Source organism: Schistocerca cancellata, chromosome 2 (genome assembly GCF_023864275.1).
Source record: "Schistocerca cancellata isolate TAMUIC-IGC-003103 chromosome 2, iqSchCanc2.1, whole genome shotgun sequence".
In the NCBI taxonomy this organism is placed as follows: domain Eukaryota; kingdom Metazoa; phylum Arthropoda; class Insecta; order Orthoptera; family Acrididae; genus Schistocerca; species Schistocerca cancellata.
In genome coordinates, this window is record NC_064627.1 from 752,913,922 (window position 1) to 752,930,432 (window position 16,511).

Below are 16,511 nucleotides of genomic sequence, written 5' to 3' on the forward strand. Positions count from 1 at the left end.
ACTGGGGATCATCAGGGATGGAAAACACATCGGACAGGTAGGAGGCAAAGTGATTGGCCTTACTAAGGGCGTCAGGGAAGGGGTGATCATCGTGGAGAAGAGGATAGTAGGGGGAGGGTTTGGTTCCGGTAAGGCGACGGAAGGCGGTCCAGAACTTGGACGAGTTTACAGGGAGGGTAGCATTTAAACGGGTGCATGTCTGTCGCCAGTCCCGGCGTTTCTTAGCCGCGAGCAAATTTCGAATGTGTCGCTGTAGTTGCCGGTGGCGTCGTAGGGTGTCCGGGTCACGCGTGCGGAGGAAGGCATGGTAGAGACGACGGGATTCACGGAGGAGGAGGACGGCCTGTGGTGGTAAGGTAGGACGGTGGGGGTGGATTGCAACAGTAGGGACGTGGGCCTCCACGGCCTCAGACAAGGTCTGCTGGAGAAAGGAGGCGGCATGGGTGACATCATCGGGACGGCGGTAGGCGAGAGGGTGGCTATCGACCTGAGTGGAGAGGGTATCCCGGTAGGCATTCCAGTCGGCACGGGAATAGTCATGGATGTACTTAGGGGGAGGGTCATGACGAGGGTCGGGGCGGGGGTGACGGCCGTCTGAAACAGTGAGGAGGACAGGGAGATGGTCGCTACCAATAGGCTCCAGGACATCCACCGTAATGCGACCAAGGAGGTTGGGGGAGGAGAGAATAACATCGGGAGTGGAGTTGGATTCGGGACGGGTGTGCTGGGGGATGGGGATGAGGTCGCCTTGAAGGGAGGAGAGGAACCGATGCCACCGCCGTAACTGGGCAGCGGAGCGACTATGGATGTTGAGGTCGGCGGCGATCACATAGGAGGAGAAGGTACGGTCGATGTGGGAGAGGAAGTCGAAAGGAAGAGGGGCGTTGGGGCGGACATAGATGGTGGCACAGGTAATGGTAAGGCCGGAGAAGAAGAGACTAAGGATCAGGTGTTCGGTGGGGTCGGGAAGGAGAGGTTGGAGCCGAACGGGGATCTGGCGGTGGTGGCCAATGGCAACTCCGCCACGCGCAACTGGGAGGGGATTATCGGAGCGGTGGAGGAGATAGGGGGAGGTGTGGATGGAGTGGTGGGGTTGGAGGAAGGTTTCATTAAGGAGGAAGGCATCCACACGGTGGGTAGCAAGGGTGTGCAGGAAGAGGTTCTTGTTGGCGGGAAGGGAGTGGATATTGTTGAAAAGGATACGATGCTGTCGCGCCATGGTAAGGACTTATACGAGGGTGTCAAGGCGGGAGAAGGTGAAATGGGCCTGGTTATTGGAAAAGGTGGCGTACATTTTAAGGTGGAAGATGGAACGGGCGGCGAGGGAAATCTGTTGTAAGGTGTGGGGGCGCTGAAAGGGATGGACGTTTTGGAGGACAATGGTGAGGAACCTGATGATGTCCTCAGCAGTGGGGGGGGGACGAAGGGAATTGCCAGGAGGGGTGGGGGCGTCCAGGGGACGGACAGGGACGGTGAGTTCAGGAGTGGCGGGAGGGGGTCGGGCTTTACACTTTTCGGAGTAGGTGGGGTGGGGGAGGCTGCAGGTATTACAGGAGGGAGGGGATTGGAGGTTGGGGCACTGCCGGAGGAAGTGCGCTTGCCGACAATGCGGGCAGGTTGGGGCCTTGCGGCACTCTGCTGTTGGATGTGCATTGTAGCGCAGACATCTCTGGCAGCGCAGGGATTGAGGGGGGGAACGGGAGGGGTCGACCTTGTACCGCTGATTGAAGAGGAGGGCACCCTCCTTCAGGAGACGGTCAATGGAGGGGGCGTCCTCAGAAAAAACCCGCATAAGGCGGGTGGGGCCGGTTGCGTTGAAGATGCGGCGGACCGCCCGCACCTCCAGGGTGGGATGGGCCTTCAGCTCCGCCAGCACCTCCTCCTCCGTGATCGACGGACTAAGCCGAGTGATCACGGCGGTGAGGGTCGGCGGGCGACGCGGGGGTTGGGGTTGGCAGGTAGGAGATGGGGAGGGAGCAGGGGTGAGGGAGGCGTGAGGACCAAAACGGGTGATGGGGAGGCGGGAGAGGATGTCAGTATGGAGGGTCGGGCTGGGGGAGGAGATAAGAACAGAATCCCGTCTGGGAGTAAGGAGAGAGATGGGGGCGCCTGGGAAATGTTGGCGGAGGAGGAGGGAGAGATTCCGGGCCTCGAGGAAGGAAGGATCGGGACGGGACAGGAGATATTTGTAGAGACCGGGTGGGGAGGAGGAGGAGGAGGAGGAGGAGGAGGAGGAGGAGGAGGAGGAGGAGGAGGAGGAGGAGGAGGGAGCGGGGCCTGGTGGGGAGACGTCCATGGCATTTTGGGGTGGGGATGGGGGGCGGGGTGGAGCCTTTTTAGGAGTAGAGGAAGTGGAGGCGCCACTAGGGCGTTTGACAGCGGCAGATGGGCGGGTGGTGACAGGAGGGACGGGAATGATGGGGAGGTGGTGGGAAGGGACAGGTCCCGGCACGGACGCAGCAGTCGGCGCCGGAGGAAGTGACTGTGACGGTGCAGGCGAATGTGGCAGTGATGGCGATGGCGACGATGATGATGACGGCGGTGGCGATGGCGATGGCGATGGCGACGGGGAGAGCTGGGCGTGGGCAGTGGCCCGACGGGCCACCACCCTAGCCGGAGCCGCAGTGACAGGCTGGGGGAGTGGGGGGAAGGGATCAGAACGAGAGGAGGAAGCGGGAGAGGGGGCGACAAAGAGCGAGGGCGAAGGGATAGAGAGGAGGGGAGGGATGGAAGGAGGGGGATGGAACTGGGCACACCAAGTGATTGTGGTGGAGGCGGCGGAAGGGGACGTATACACGATGGCGGTGGTGGTAGTAGTGACGGTGGTGGTGGTGGGGGCGGACATGACGACAAGAAGAAGAAAGAAAAAACACAGCACTAAAAGGACAGGACACACACTGGGAGACGACGGACGACGGACGGACGGACGGACGGACGGACGGACGGCGGCGACGGCGACGGCGACGGCGACGGCGACGGCGACGGCGACGGCGACGGCGACGGCGACGGCGACGGCGAGAGGCAGGGACGCTGCTGCCGCGGACGGGGCCGGGGCGGCGGCGGCGGCGGCGGCGGCGGCGGCGGCGGCTGCTGCTGCTGCTGGCTGGCACCTGTAACCCCTAACACTTCGATTAGCGCGAAAATTGCACTATCGAAGGGCGGTAACCTTTCGGTGTACCGCCGGAGATGGCTTTCGTCGCTTTTTTTTTTTTACTTTTTTTTTTTACTTTATTGTAATTTTGAAACCTGAACAAACAGGTAGGCTGGCAGCAGCACAATACGCTGCTCTTCAGCCGAAGAGAGTACATGGAGATAAACAAAGAAGAGACATTACATTGAAAAACGGCGGGAAAACACAGGAGACACAAGAACAGAAAAGCACAAGAAGCCGTTCACACTTGATGACAATCCACACTAGGAACTGGAGACCCGACGCACAAACACTGAAGAAGACGATGTCACAGGTGAACAATGGAGCGTGACGGCGAAACGGAACACTAAACATGACGGCACACACGATACACTGATGGCGGTGATCTCCGGCGCGCGAATGTCCACTTAGCGTGTGCGAGTCCGGGGACCTGCCAAGAGGGCAACAGGGATGAGGAAGGGGAGAGGGGAGGAAAAGAGGATGCCACGGCTGAGGAGACGGGGACAGGAGGATAGGGACAGGAGAGGGGGGGCCCGGGGGACGAGGGACGAGAAAAGGAGGAGGGAGGGAAAAGGGAGAGAAGGGAGGGAGGGTGCCCTGAGGAGCAAGCACAGGAGGAGGGCGGGAGGATCAAAGTTGGTAGGAGGGGTAGATGGAGGGGAGGAGGGCATCATCAGGGAGGGGGAGCTGGCGGAAGCCACCTTGGGAGAGGGTAAGGAGGGTGGAGAGATGGAGACCGGGTGGGACATGGGAGTACAGGCGCGGCAGCGGGCGGGGTTGGGAGAGGATCGGGGAGACGAGCGGGTGAGGAGGATCGAGTTTACGGGAGATGTAGAGGATTCGTATCCTTTCGAGGAAAAGGAGGAGGTGGGGGAAGGGGATAAGGTCATACAGGATCCGCATGGGGGAGGGGAGACGGATGCGATAGGCAAGGCGGAGAGCATGGCGTTCAAGGATTTGGAGGGATTTATAAAAGGAAGGGGGGGCGGAGATCCAGGCTGGATGGGCGTAACAGAGGATAGGGCGGATGAGGGACTTATAGGTGTGGAGGATGGTGGAGGGGTCCAGACCCCACGTTCGGCCGGAAAGGAGCTTGAGGAGACGGAGTCGGGAACGTGCCTTGGCTTGGATTGTCTGGAGATGGGGAGTCCAGGAGAGGCGGCGGTCGAGGGTGACGCCAAGGTACTTAAGGGTGGGGGTGAGAGCGATGGGACGGCCATAAACGGTGAGATAAAAATCAAGGAGGCGGAAGGAGGGAGTGGTTTTGCCTACAATGATCGCCTGGGTTTTGGAAGGATTGACCTTGAGCAACCACTGGTTGCACCAAGCGGTGAACCGGTCAAGATGGGATTGGAGAAGGTGTTGGGAGCGTCGCAGGGTGGGGGCAAGGGCAAGGAAGGCGGTGTCATCGGCAAACTGGAGAAGGTGGACAGGGGGTGACGGCGGCGGCATGTCCGCCGTGTACAACAAGTACAGAAGGGGGGAGAGGACGGAGCCTTGGGGCACACCGGCGGAGGGGAAAAAGGTGTAGGAATCGGTGTTATGGATGGTGACATGGGAAGGACGGCGGGAGAGAAAGGAACCGATCAGACGAACGTAGTTAATGGGAAGGGCGAAGGTTTGGAGCTTGAAGAGGAGACCGGAATGCTATACGCGGTCATATGCGCGTTCGAGGTCAAGAGAGAGGAAGATTGCGGAGCGACGGGAATTGAGCTGTTCGGAAAGGAGATGAGTGAGGTGAAGGAGGAGATCGTCGGAAGAGAAGGACGGCCGAAAGCCACACTGGGTAACGGGGAGGAGGCGGTGCTGGCGGAGATGCTGGTGGATGCGGCGGGTGAGGATAGATTCCAGGACCTTGCTGAAGACCGAGGTAAGGCTGATGGGACGGTAGGAGGAGACGGCGGACGGCGGTTTGCCAGGTTTGAGGAACATGAGGATACGGGAGGTTTTCCACAGGTCGGGGTAGTAACCAGTGGACAGGACTACATTGTAGAGCCTGGCCAGGGTGGAGAGAAAAGAGACAGGAGCTTCACGAAGGTGACGGTAGGTGACACGATCGTGACCAGGAGCGGTGTTGCGTTTGGTGCGGAGTGTAGTGATGAGATCCTGTGTGGTGATGGGGGCATTAAGGTCTGTGTGTGGAATGTTGTCCAAGTACTGGAAACCAGGAGCGAGGGGAGGGACAGAGGTGTCAGTTCGATCGCGGATATCTGGGAAGAGGGAGTAATCGAACCGGGGATCATCAGGGATGGAAAACACATCGGACAGGTAGGAGGCAAAGTGGTTGGCCTTACTAAGGGCGTCAGGGAAGGGGTGGTCATCGTGGAGAAGAGGATAGTAGGGGGAGGGCTTAGTTCCGGTAAGGCGACGGAAGGCGGTCCAGAACTTGGACGAGTTGATGGGGAGGGTAGCATTTAAACGGGTGCATGTCTGTCGCCAGTCCCGGCGTTTCTTAGCCGCGAGCAAATTTCGAATGTGTCGCTGTAGTTGCCGGTGGCGTCGTAGGGTGTCCGGGTCACGCGTGCGGAGGAAGGCACGGTAGAGACGACGGGATTGACGGAGGAGGAGGACGGCCTGTGGTGGTAAGGTAGGACGGTGGGGGTGGATGGCAACAGTAGGGACGTGGGCCTCCACGGCCTCAGACAAGGTCTGCTGGAGAAAGGAGGCGGCATGGGAGACATCATCGGGATGGCGGTAGGCGAGAGGGTGGCTGTCGACCTGAGTGGAGAGGGTATCCCGGTAGGCATCCCAGTTGGCACGGGAATAGTCATGGATGTACTTGGGGGGAGGGTCATGACGAGGGTCGGGGCGGGGGCGACGACCGTCGGAAACGGTGAGGAGGACAGGGAGATGGTCACTACCAATAGGCTCCAGGACATCCACCGTAATGCGACCAAGGAGGTTGGGGGAGGAAAGAATAACATCGGGAGTGGAATTGGATTCGGGGCGGGTGTGCTGGGGGATGGGGACGAGGTCGCCGTGAAGGGAGGAGAGGAACCGATGCCACCGCCGCAACTGGGCAGCTGAGCGACTATGGATGTTGAGGTCGGGTGCGATCACATAGGAGGAGAAGGTACGGTCGATGTGGGAGAGGAAGTCGAAAGGAAGAGGGGCGTTGGGGCGGACATAGATGGTGGCACAGGTAACGGTAAGGCCGGGGAAGAAGAGACTAAGGATCAGGTGTTCGGTGGGGTCGGGAAGGAGAGGTTGGAGCCGAACGGGGATCTGGCGGTGGTGGCCAATGGCAACTCCGCCACGCGCAACTGGGAGGGGATTATCGGAGCGGTGGAGGAGATAGGGGGAGGTGTGGATGGAGTGGTGGGGTTGGAGGAAGGTTTCATTGAGAAGGAAGGCATCCACACGGTGGGTAGCAAGGGTGTGCAGGAAGAGGTTCTTGTTGGCGGGAAGGGAGCGGATATTGTTGAAAAGGATACGATGCTGTCGCGCCATGATAAGGATTTAGACGAGGGTGTCAAGGCGGGAGAAGGTGAAATGGGCCTGGTTATTGGAATAGGTGGCGTACATTTTAAGGTGGAAGATGGAACGGGCGGCGAGGGAGATCTGTTGGAGGGTGTGGGGGCGCTGAAAGGGATGGACGTTTTGGAGGACAATGGTGAGGAACCTGATGATGTCCTCAGCAGTGGGGGGGGGACGAAGGGAATTGCCAGGAGGGGTGGGGGCGTCCAGGGGACGGACAGGGACGGTGAGTTCAGGGGTGGTGGGAGGGGGCCGGGCTTTACACTTTTGGGAGTAGGTAGGGTGGGGGAGGTTGCAGGTATTACAGGAGGGAGGGGATTGGAGGTTGGGGCACTGCCGGAGGAAGTGCGCTTGGCGACAATGCGGGCATGTGGGGGCCTCGCGGCACTCGGCTGTTGTGTGTGCATTGTAGCGCAGACATCTCTGGCAGCGCAGGGATTGAGGGGGGGAACGGGAGGGGTCGACTTTGTACCGCTGATTGAAGAGGAGGGCACCCTCCTTCAGGAGACGGTCAATGGAGGGGGCGTCCTCTGAGAAAACCCGCATAAGGCGGGTGGGGCCGGTCGCGTTGAAGATGCGGCGGACTGCCCGCACCTCCAGGGTGGGATGGGCCTTCAGCTCCGCCAGCACCTCCTCCTCCGTGATCGACGGGCTAAGCCGAGTGATCACGGCGGTGAGGGTCGGCGGGCGACGCGGGGGTTGGGGTTGGCGTGTAGGAGATGGGGAGGGAGCAGGGGTGAGGGAGGCGTGAGGACCAAAACGGGTGATGGGGAGGCGGGAGAGGATGTCAGTATGGAGGGTCGGGCTGGGGGAGGAGATAAGAACAGAATCCCGCCTGGGAGTCAGGAGAGAGATGGGGGCGCCTGGGAAATGTTGGCGGAGGAGGAGGGAGAGATTCCGGGCCTCGAGGAAGGAAGGATCGGGACGGGACAGGAGATATTTGTAGAGACCGGGGGGGAGGAGGAGGAGGAGGAGGAGGAGGGAGCGGGGCCTGGTGGGGAGACGTCCATGGCATTTTGGGGTGGGGATGGGGGGCGGGGTGGAGCCTTTTTTGGAGTAGAGGAAGTGGAGGCGCCACTAGGGCGTTTGACAGCGGCAGATGGGCGGGTGGTGACAGGAGGGACGGGAACGATGGGGAGGTGGTGGGAAGGGACAGGTCCCGGCACGGACGCAGCAGTCGGCGCTGGAGGAAGTGACTGTGACGGTGCAGGCGAATGTGGCAGTGATGGCGATGGCGACGATGATGATGACGGCGGTGGCGATGGCGACGGGGAGAGCTGGGCGTGGGCAGTGGCCCGACGGGCCACCACCCTAGCCGGAGCTGCAGTGACAGGCTGGGGGAGTGGGGGGAAGGGATCAGAACGAGAGGAGGAAGCGGGAGAGGGGGCGACAAAGAGCGAGGGCGAAGGGATAGAGAGGAGGGGAGGGATGGAAGGAGGGGGGTGGGACTGGGCACACCAAGTGATTGTGGTGGAGGCGGCGGATGGGGACGTATACACGATGGCGGTGGTGGTAGTAGTGACGGTGGTGGTGGGGGGCGGACATGACGGCAAGAAGAAGAAAGAAAAAACACAACACTAAAAGGACAGGACACACACTGGGAGACGGCGGACGGACGTCGACGGCGGACGGACGTCGACGGCGGCGGCGGACGGACGTCGACGGCGGCGGCGGACGGACGTCGACGGCGGCGGCGGACGGACGTCGACGGCGGCGGCGGACGGACGTCGACGGCGGCGGACGGACGTCGACGGCGGCGGACGGACGTCGACGGCGGCGGACGGACGTCGACGGCGGCGGACGGACGTCGACGGCGGCGGACGGACGTCGACGGCGGCGGACGGACGTCGACGGCGGCGGACGGACGTCGACGGCGGCGGACGGACGTCGACGGCGGCGGACGGACGTCGACGGCGGCGGACGGACGTCGACGGCGGACGGACGTCGACGGCGGACGGACGTCGACGGCGGCGGACGGACGTCGACGGCGGACGGACGTCGACGGCGGACGGACGTCGACGGCGGACGGACGTCGACGGCGGACGGACGTCGACGGCGGCGGCGGCGGCGGCGGCGAGAGGCAGGGACGCTGCTGCCGCGGACGGGGCCGGGGCGGCGGCGCCTGCTGCTGCTGCTGCTGCTGCTGCTGCTGCTGCTGCTGGCTGGACTGCTGCTGCTGGCTGGACTGCGGCTGCCACCGGAGGGCTGGCTGGCTGGCTGGCTGGCTGGCTGGCTGGCTGGCTGGCTGGCTGGCTGACCACTGCTGCAGGCCGGTACCGCGAACTGCTGCTGCTGCTGCTGCTGCTGCTGCTGCTGCGGGCGGGCTGGCTGGCTGGCACCTGTAACCCCTAACACTTCGATTAGCGCGAAGGTGCACTATCGAAGGGCGGTAACCTTTCGGTGTACCGCCGGATGTCGGCTTTCGTCGCTTTTTTTTTTTTTTTTTTACTTTATTGTATTTTTGAAACCTGAACAAACAGGTAGGCTGGCAGCAGCACAATACGCTGCTCTTCAGCCGAAGAGAGTACATGGAGATAAACAAAGAAGAGACATTACATAGAAAAACGGCGGGAAAACACAGGAGACACAAAAACATAAAAGCACAAGAAGCCGTTCACACTTGATGACAATCCACACTAGGAACTGGAGACCCGACGCACAAACACTGAAGAAGACGACGTCACAGGTGAACAATGGAGCGTGACGGCGAAACGGAACACTAAACACGACGGCACACACGATACACTGATGGCGGTGATCTCCGGCGCGCGAATGTCCACTTAGCGTGTGCGAGTCCGGGGACCTGCCAAGAGGGCAACAAGGATGAGGAAGGGGAGAGGGGAGGAAAAGAGGATGCCACGGCTGAGGAGACGGGGACAGGAGGATAGGGACAGGAGAGGGGGGGCCCGGGGGACGAGGGACGAGAAAAGGAGGAGGGAGGGAAAAGGGAGAGAAGGGAGGGAGGGTGCCCGGAGGAGCAAGCACAGGAGGAGGGCGGGAGGATCAAAGTTGGTAGGAGGGGTAGATGGAGGGGAGGAGGGCATCATCAGGGAGGGGGAGCTGGCGGAAGCCACCTTGGGAGAGGGTAAGGAGGGTGGAGAGATGGAGACCGGGTGGGACATGGGAGTACAGGCGCGGCAGCGGGCGGGGTTGGGAGAGGATCGGGGAGACGAGCGGGTGAGGAGGATCGAGTTTACGGGAGATGTAGAGGATTCGTATCCTTTCGAGGAAAAGGAGGAGGTGGGGGAAGGGGATAAGGTCATACAGGATCCGTGTGGGGGAAGGGAGACGGATGCGATAGGCAAGGCGGAGAGCATGGCGTTCAAGGATTTGGAGGGATTTATAAAAGGAAGGGGGGGCGGAGATCCAGGCTGGATGGGCATAACAGAGGATAGGGCGGATGAGGGACTTATAGGTGTGGAGGATGGTGGAGGGGTCCAGACCCCACGTTCGGCCGGAAAGGAGCTTGAGGAGACGGAGTCGGGAGCGTGCCTTGGCTTGGATTGTCTGGAGATGGGGAGTCCAGGAGAGGCGACGGTCGAGGGTGACGCCAAGGTACTTAAGGGTGGGGGTGAGAGCGATGGGACGGCCATAAACGGTGAGATAGAAATCAAGGAGGCGGAAGGAGGGAGTGGTTTTGCCTACAATGATCGCCTGGGTTTTGGAAGGATTGACCTTGAGCAACCACTGGTTGCACCAAGCGGTGAACCGGTCAAGATGGGATTGGAGAAGGTGTTGGGAGCGTCGCAGGGTGGGGGCAAGGGCAAGGAAGGCGGTGTCATCGGCAAACTGGAGAAGGTGGACGGGGGGTGACGGCGGCGGCATGTCCGCCGTGTACAACAAGTACAGAAGGGGGGAGAGGACGGAGCCTTGGGGCACACCGGCGGAGGGGAAAAAGGTGTAGGAATCGGTGTTATGGATGGTGACATGGGAAGGACGGCGGGAGAGAAAGGAACCGATCAGACGAACGTAGTTAATGGGAAGGGCGAAGGTTTGGAGCTTGAAGAGGAGACCGGAATGCCATACGCGGTCATATGCGCGTTCAAGGTCAAGAGAGAGGAAGATTGCGGAGCGTCGGGAATTGAGCTGTTCGGAAAGGAGATGAGTGAGGTGAAGGAGAAGATCGTCGGAAGAGAAGGACGGCCGAAAGCCACACTGGGTAACGGGGAGGAGGCGGTGCTGGCGGAGATGCTGGTGGATGCGGCGGGTGAGGATAGATTCCAGGACCTTGCTGAAGACCGAGGTAAGGCTGATGGGACGGTAGGAACAGACGGCGGACGGCGGTTTGCCAGGTTTGAGGAACATGAGGATACGGGAGGTTTTCCACAGGTCGGGGTAGTAACCGGTGGACAGGACTACATTGTAGAGCCTGGCCAGGGTGGAAAGAAAAGAGACAGGAGCTTCACGAAGGTGACGGTAGGTGACACGATCGTGACCAGGAGCGGTGTTGCGTTTGGTGCGGAGTGTAGTGATGATATCCTGTGTGGTGATGGGGGCATTAAGGTCTGTGTGTGGAATGTTGTCCAAGTACTGGAAACCAGGAGCGAGGGGAGGGACAGAGGTGTCAGTTCGATCGCGGATATCCGGGAAGAGGGAGTAATCGAACTGGGGATCATCAGGGATGGAAAACACATCGGACAGGTAGGAGGCAAAGTGATTGGCCTTACTAAGGGCGTCAGGGAAGGGGTGATCATCGTGGAGAAGAGGATAGTAGGGGGAGGGTTTAGTTCCGGTAAGGCGACGGAAGGCGGTCCAGAACTTGGACGAGTTGATTGGTAGGGTTTCAGTTAAACGGGTGCATGTCTGTCGCCAGTCCCGGCGTTTCTTAGCCGCGAGCAAATTTCGAATGTGTCGCTGTAGTTGCCGGTGGCGTCGTAGGGTGTCCGGGTCACGCGTGCGGAGGAAGGCACGGTAGAGACGACGGGATTCACGGAGGAGGAGGCTTTCGTCGCGCCACAGGCGAGAATTTGTAGTGCCTCGCGCTCTCGAGATGTAACGAGAGCTCCTGACGTTTTCGCAATCGGCGAACAGAATGGTGGCCGTCCATGTACCTGTCTCCTTACAAGAGAGCTATTGGCTGTCGAGTTAGATGGCAGACAGTCGCAACAACGCTCCTCTGCCGAGAAAAACGATGCATTTTGTGCGAGCACCATCATACGGCTCGCGGCGCCGGCCGCTGCTGGGGTTAATTTACCGTTCCCTCCGGAAGATGGCGGGCCAAGTCCGGGTTGCCGCCTCCGGGCCCTCCTCTCCGTCTCAAACGAGCCCTCTTTCTCGGCTGTTGAAACCGCGAATGAGATCTGCGGAATGAGTGCTTTCTGCAGCCACAATGCAAGCCACACTTTACTTTCCCTCCTTCCAGGAGAGCCCTTAGTGCTAGCAAATACGGCAGCATTGTCACGCGCGGTCGTCTGTCGCCGAGCAACTGAAGGACTCGTGAGTGTTGTGCGCGACGAACAAACAGGACGTCAGTGAACTCCAAGAGCGAACATCAATCAGCACGTTCGACATTCGACGCCGAGTAACAGAAGACACTTAAAAGGTAACACTTCTTTTTGCTTCTCCTTCCGAGTAGGACGTGGAAAGCTCGATCGAATATTTGTGCAAATTTTCATTCAGAATATGGAGATATTTTCTTCGCGCATAAGAGAGAAAAAATAAAGTTTCATTCATGACAACATTTCAGCTGTGTCCGGAAAGCGGGTTGATTTCGAAGAAGCAGATTAATTTTGCGGTATTTGGTAAACGATTGATACCTTGTAGCTATGGTGACATTAAATCCACCACCTTTCGTATCTTTGCTTAGACGTGCAGTACGTAAGGATAAACTAAATTGCTTTTTGTTTCTTTCTAATTACACTTGTTATAGAGAGAGAAAAAGAAGAGTTTTATGTTATTTCCACTCCATTCGAAACCTATCTGTTCTCACTCCAAGGGCGCCCATACGACAGACAGTTTGTACAGGGGGTGGAGGACGGCTGAATCTGGAGGTATGGTGTACTTTTAATATTTTGGAAGACGAATAGCGAGCTTGTAAAGTAGCCATAAACAGATTTGAAGTTCCGCACCTGTTAAAGACGTGCGTAACACAGACTTTTTGACTCGATTTCTCGTAAGAAAAGCACCCCTGATAACATTGCGTTTTCTACTTTCCTGAGAGCCCCGAGTACAGCTACCACGAAAGAAATTTTCTGCGCTCACCACGCCGTTTTTCGTCTTCCCCATGTTGTAACTGCTCATTACCAATCTTTTTTTTTTTTTTTTTCCGGTCGCCTGCAAAGTAGTCACATGAAACACATCTGCGACGACAAGACATTCCTTACAGAAAGTAAACGCTCACTGTCGTGGCCTAATAAACAGCCTACAGCGGTTCTCGTCCCATCACCGAATTTAAGCAACTCTGGCCCTTGTCAGTCAGTGTGGCCGCCTGGGAGCACAAGCTGCTGTTGCCTAGAATTTCTCTTCCCCGTTTTCGGTACAGTTGGCCACGTCATTTCACATCCCCGCAAGCTCCTCAAGTGCCGCAAGTCTGCAAGTTTTGAGACGCTACGCTAGACGCTTGCTTCCGGCCCCTCATGTACCTGGCCACAGGCGACAATGCGTTCGGCTGGACGACGCCTCGTGTACGCCGGCTCGCGCCACCGCGGTCGCCGTGCGTGCAGGGAATGGCGCGCCGTCCAGTTGCGTTTGGCGCGCATTCCCCTGATGGACAGAGAAAGCCAAAAGTCGCCGTTCGACCATTAATGGGGGTGTCGTACCAGAGTTAGACCGCTTGAGCCATCTCGCGGCTGCCGCTGCTACTACTGGTGCGCGTCCCCCGCGCTTATCGAACAGACAGTGTGCTCTGGCTCTGGGTTTGACGCCAGGTCGACGCAGACGTGTGGTACGCGCCTAGCGCGAGTGCTGCTGCGTTTGGCAGTCCCTTGCGGAACACGTTGCTGGCCGAGTGCTCAGACGCACTAGTTAGCGACTGCTAGCACAGATTACTGCGTTTGCAATTGAAATAGACACCGGGACAGCGCGAACGCAAGTCCCGACTACCAAAAATTATGCGCCCGAGTTACTCACATTTGGAGTAATCGCGGGGGTCAGCTCGACCGAAGTGCAATGGAAGAGCCTCACCCCGGAGGAACCGCCTTCATGATCACGGTAGCCCCTACGCCAGGTAAGTATGCTTTCGTCGCGCCACAGGCGAGAATTTGTAGTGCCTCGCGCTCTCGAGATGTAACGAGAGCTCCTGACGTTTTCGCAATCGGCGAACAGAATGGTGGCCGTCCATATACCTGTCTCCTTACAAGAGAGCTATTGGCTGTCGAGTTAGATGGCAGACAGTCGTAACAACGCTCCTCTGCCGAGAAAAACGATGCATTTTGTGCGAGCACCATCATACGGCTCGCGGCGCCGGCCGCTGCTGGGGTTAATTTACCGTTCCCTCCGGAAGATGGCGGGCCAAGTCCGGGTTGCCGCCTCCGGGCCCTCCTCTCCGTCTCAAACGAGCCCTCTTTCTCGGCTGTTGAAACCGCGAATGAGATCTGCGGAATGAGTGCTTTCTGCAGCCACAATGCAAGCCACACTTTACTTTCCCTCCTTCCAGGAGAGCCCTTAGTGCTAGCAAATACGGCAGCATTGTCACGCGCGGTCGTCTGTCGCCGAGCAACTGAAGGACCACAGCTCACACTGTCAGATGTTCTAAGAGAGCTGGATGCACTCGTGAGTGTTGTGCGCGACGAACAAACAGGACGTCAGTGAACTCCAAGAGCGAACATCAATCAGCACGTTCGACATTCGACGCCGAGTAACAGAAGACACTTAAAAGGTAACACTTCTTTTTGCTTCTCCTTCCGAGTAGGACGTGGAAAGCTCGATCGAATATTTGTGCAAATTTTCATTCAGAATATGGAGATATTTTCTTCACGCATAAGAGAGAAAAAATAAAGTTTCATTCATGACAACATTTCAGCTGTGTCCGGAAAGCGGGTTGATTTCGAAGAAGCAGATTAATTTTGCGGTATTTGGTAACCGATTGATACCTTGTAGCTATGGTGACATTAAATCCACCACCTTTCGTATCTTTGCTTAGACGTGCAGTACGTAAGGATAAACTAAATTGCTTTTTGTTTCTTTCTAATTACACTTGTTATAGAGAGAGAAAAAGAAGAGTTTTATGTTATTTCCACTCCATTCGAAACCTATCTGTTCTCACTCCAAGGGCGCCCATACGACAGACAGTTTGTACAGGGGGTGGGGGACGGCTGAATCTGGAGGTATGGTGTACTTTTAATATTTTGGAAGACGAATAGCGAGCTTGTAAAGTAGCCATAAACAGATTTGAAGTTCCGCACCTGTTAAAGACGTGCGTAACACAGACTTTTTGACTCGATTTCTCGTAAGAAAGGCACCCCTGATAACATTGCGTTTTCTACTTTCCCTGAGAGCCCCGAGTACAGCTACCACGAAAGAAATTTTCTGCGCTCACCACGCCGTTTTTCGTCTTCCCCATGTTGTAACTGCTCATTACCAATCTTTTTTTTTTCCGGTCGCCTGCAAAGTAGTCACATGAAACACAACATCTGCGACGACAAGACATTCCTTACAGAAAGTAAACGCTCACTGTCGTGGCCTAATAAACAGCCTACAGCGGTTCTCGTCCCATCACCGAATTTAAGCAACTCTGGCCCTTGTCAGTCAGTGTGGCCGCCGGGGAGCACAAGCTGCTGTTGCCTAGAATTTCTCTTCCCCGTTTTCGGTACAGTTGGCCACGTCATTTCACATCCCCGCAAGCTCCTCAAGTGCCGCAAGTCTGCAAGTTTTGAGACGCTACGCTAGACGCTTGCTTCCGGCCCCTCATGTACCTGGCCACAGGCGACAATGCGTTCGGCTGGACGACGCCTCGTGTACGCCGGCTCGCGCCACCGCGGTCGCCGTGCGTGCAGGGAATGGCGCGCCGTCCAATTGCGTTTGGCGCGCATTCCCCTGATGGACAGAGAAAGCCAAAAGTCGCCGTTCGACCATTAATGGGGGTGTCGTACCAGAGTTAGACCGCTTGTGCCATCTCGCGGCTGCCGCTGCTACTACTGGTGCGCGTCCCCCGCGCTTATCGAACAGACAGTGTGCTCTGGCTCTGGGTTTGACGCCAGGTCGACGCAGACGTGTGGTACGCGCCTAGCGCGAGTGCTGCTGCGTTTGGCAGTCCCTTGCGGAACACGTTGCTGGCCGAGTGCTCAGACGCACTAGTTAGCGACTGCTAGCACAGATTACTGCGTTTGCAATTGAAATAGACACCGGGACAGCGCGAACGCAAGTCCCGACTACCAAAAATTATGCGCCCGAGTTACTCACATTTGGAGTAATCGCGGGGGTCAGCTCGACCGAAGTGCAATGGAAGAGCCTCACCCCGGAGGAACCGCCTTCATGATCACGGTAGCCCCTACGCCAGGTAAGTATGCTTTCGTCGCTTTTTTTTTTTTTTTTTACTTTATTGTAATTTTGAAACCTGAACAAACAAACAGGTAGGCTGGCAGCAGCACAATACGCTGCTCTTCAGCCGAAGAGAGTACATGGAGATAAACAAAGAAGAGACATTACATAGAAAAACGGCGGGAAAACACAGGAGACACAAGAACATAAAAGCACAAGAAGCCGTTCACACTTGATGACAATCCACACTAGGAACTGGAGACCCGACGCACAAACACTGAAGAAGACGATGTCACAGGTGAACAATGGAGCGTGACGGCGAAACGGAACACTAAACATGACGGCACACACGATACACTGATGGCGGTGATCTCCGGCGCGCGAATGTCCACTTAGCGTGTGCGAGTCCGGGGACCTGCCAAGAGGGCAACAGGGATGAGGAAGGGGAGAGGGGAGGAAAAGAGGA

The 16,511-nt window shown here is 57.9% G+C and overlaps 2 non-coding genes across 2 annotated transcripts; both read right to left on the reverse strand.

The window, feature by feature from the left end:
• Window positions 1-13,638: 13,638 nt before the first annotated feature.
• Window positions 13,639-13,801, reverse strand: LOC126163288 (U1 spliceosomal RNA). The gene has a single exon (XR_007535205.1). It is a non-coding gene; the product is annotated as a U1 spliceosomal RNA (small nuclear RNA).
• A 2,108-nt stretch (window positions 13,802-15,909) lies between these two features.
• Window positions 15,910-16,072, reverse strand: LOC126163289 (U1 spliceosomal RNA). The gene has a single exon (XR_007535206.1). It is a non-coding gene; the product is annotated as a U1 spliceosomal RNA (small nuclear RNA).
• Between the last annotated feature and the right edge of the window lie 439 nt (window positions 16,073-16,511).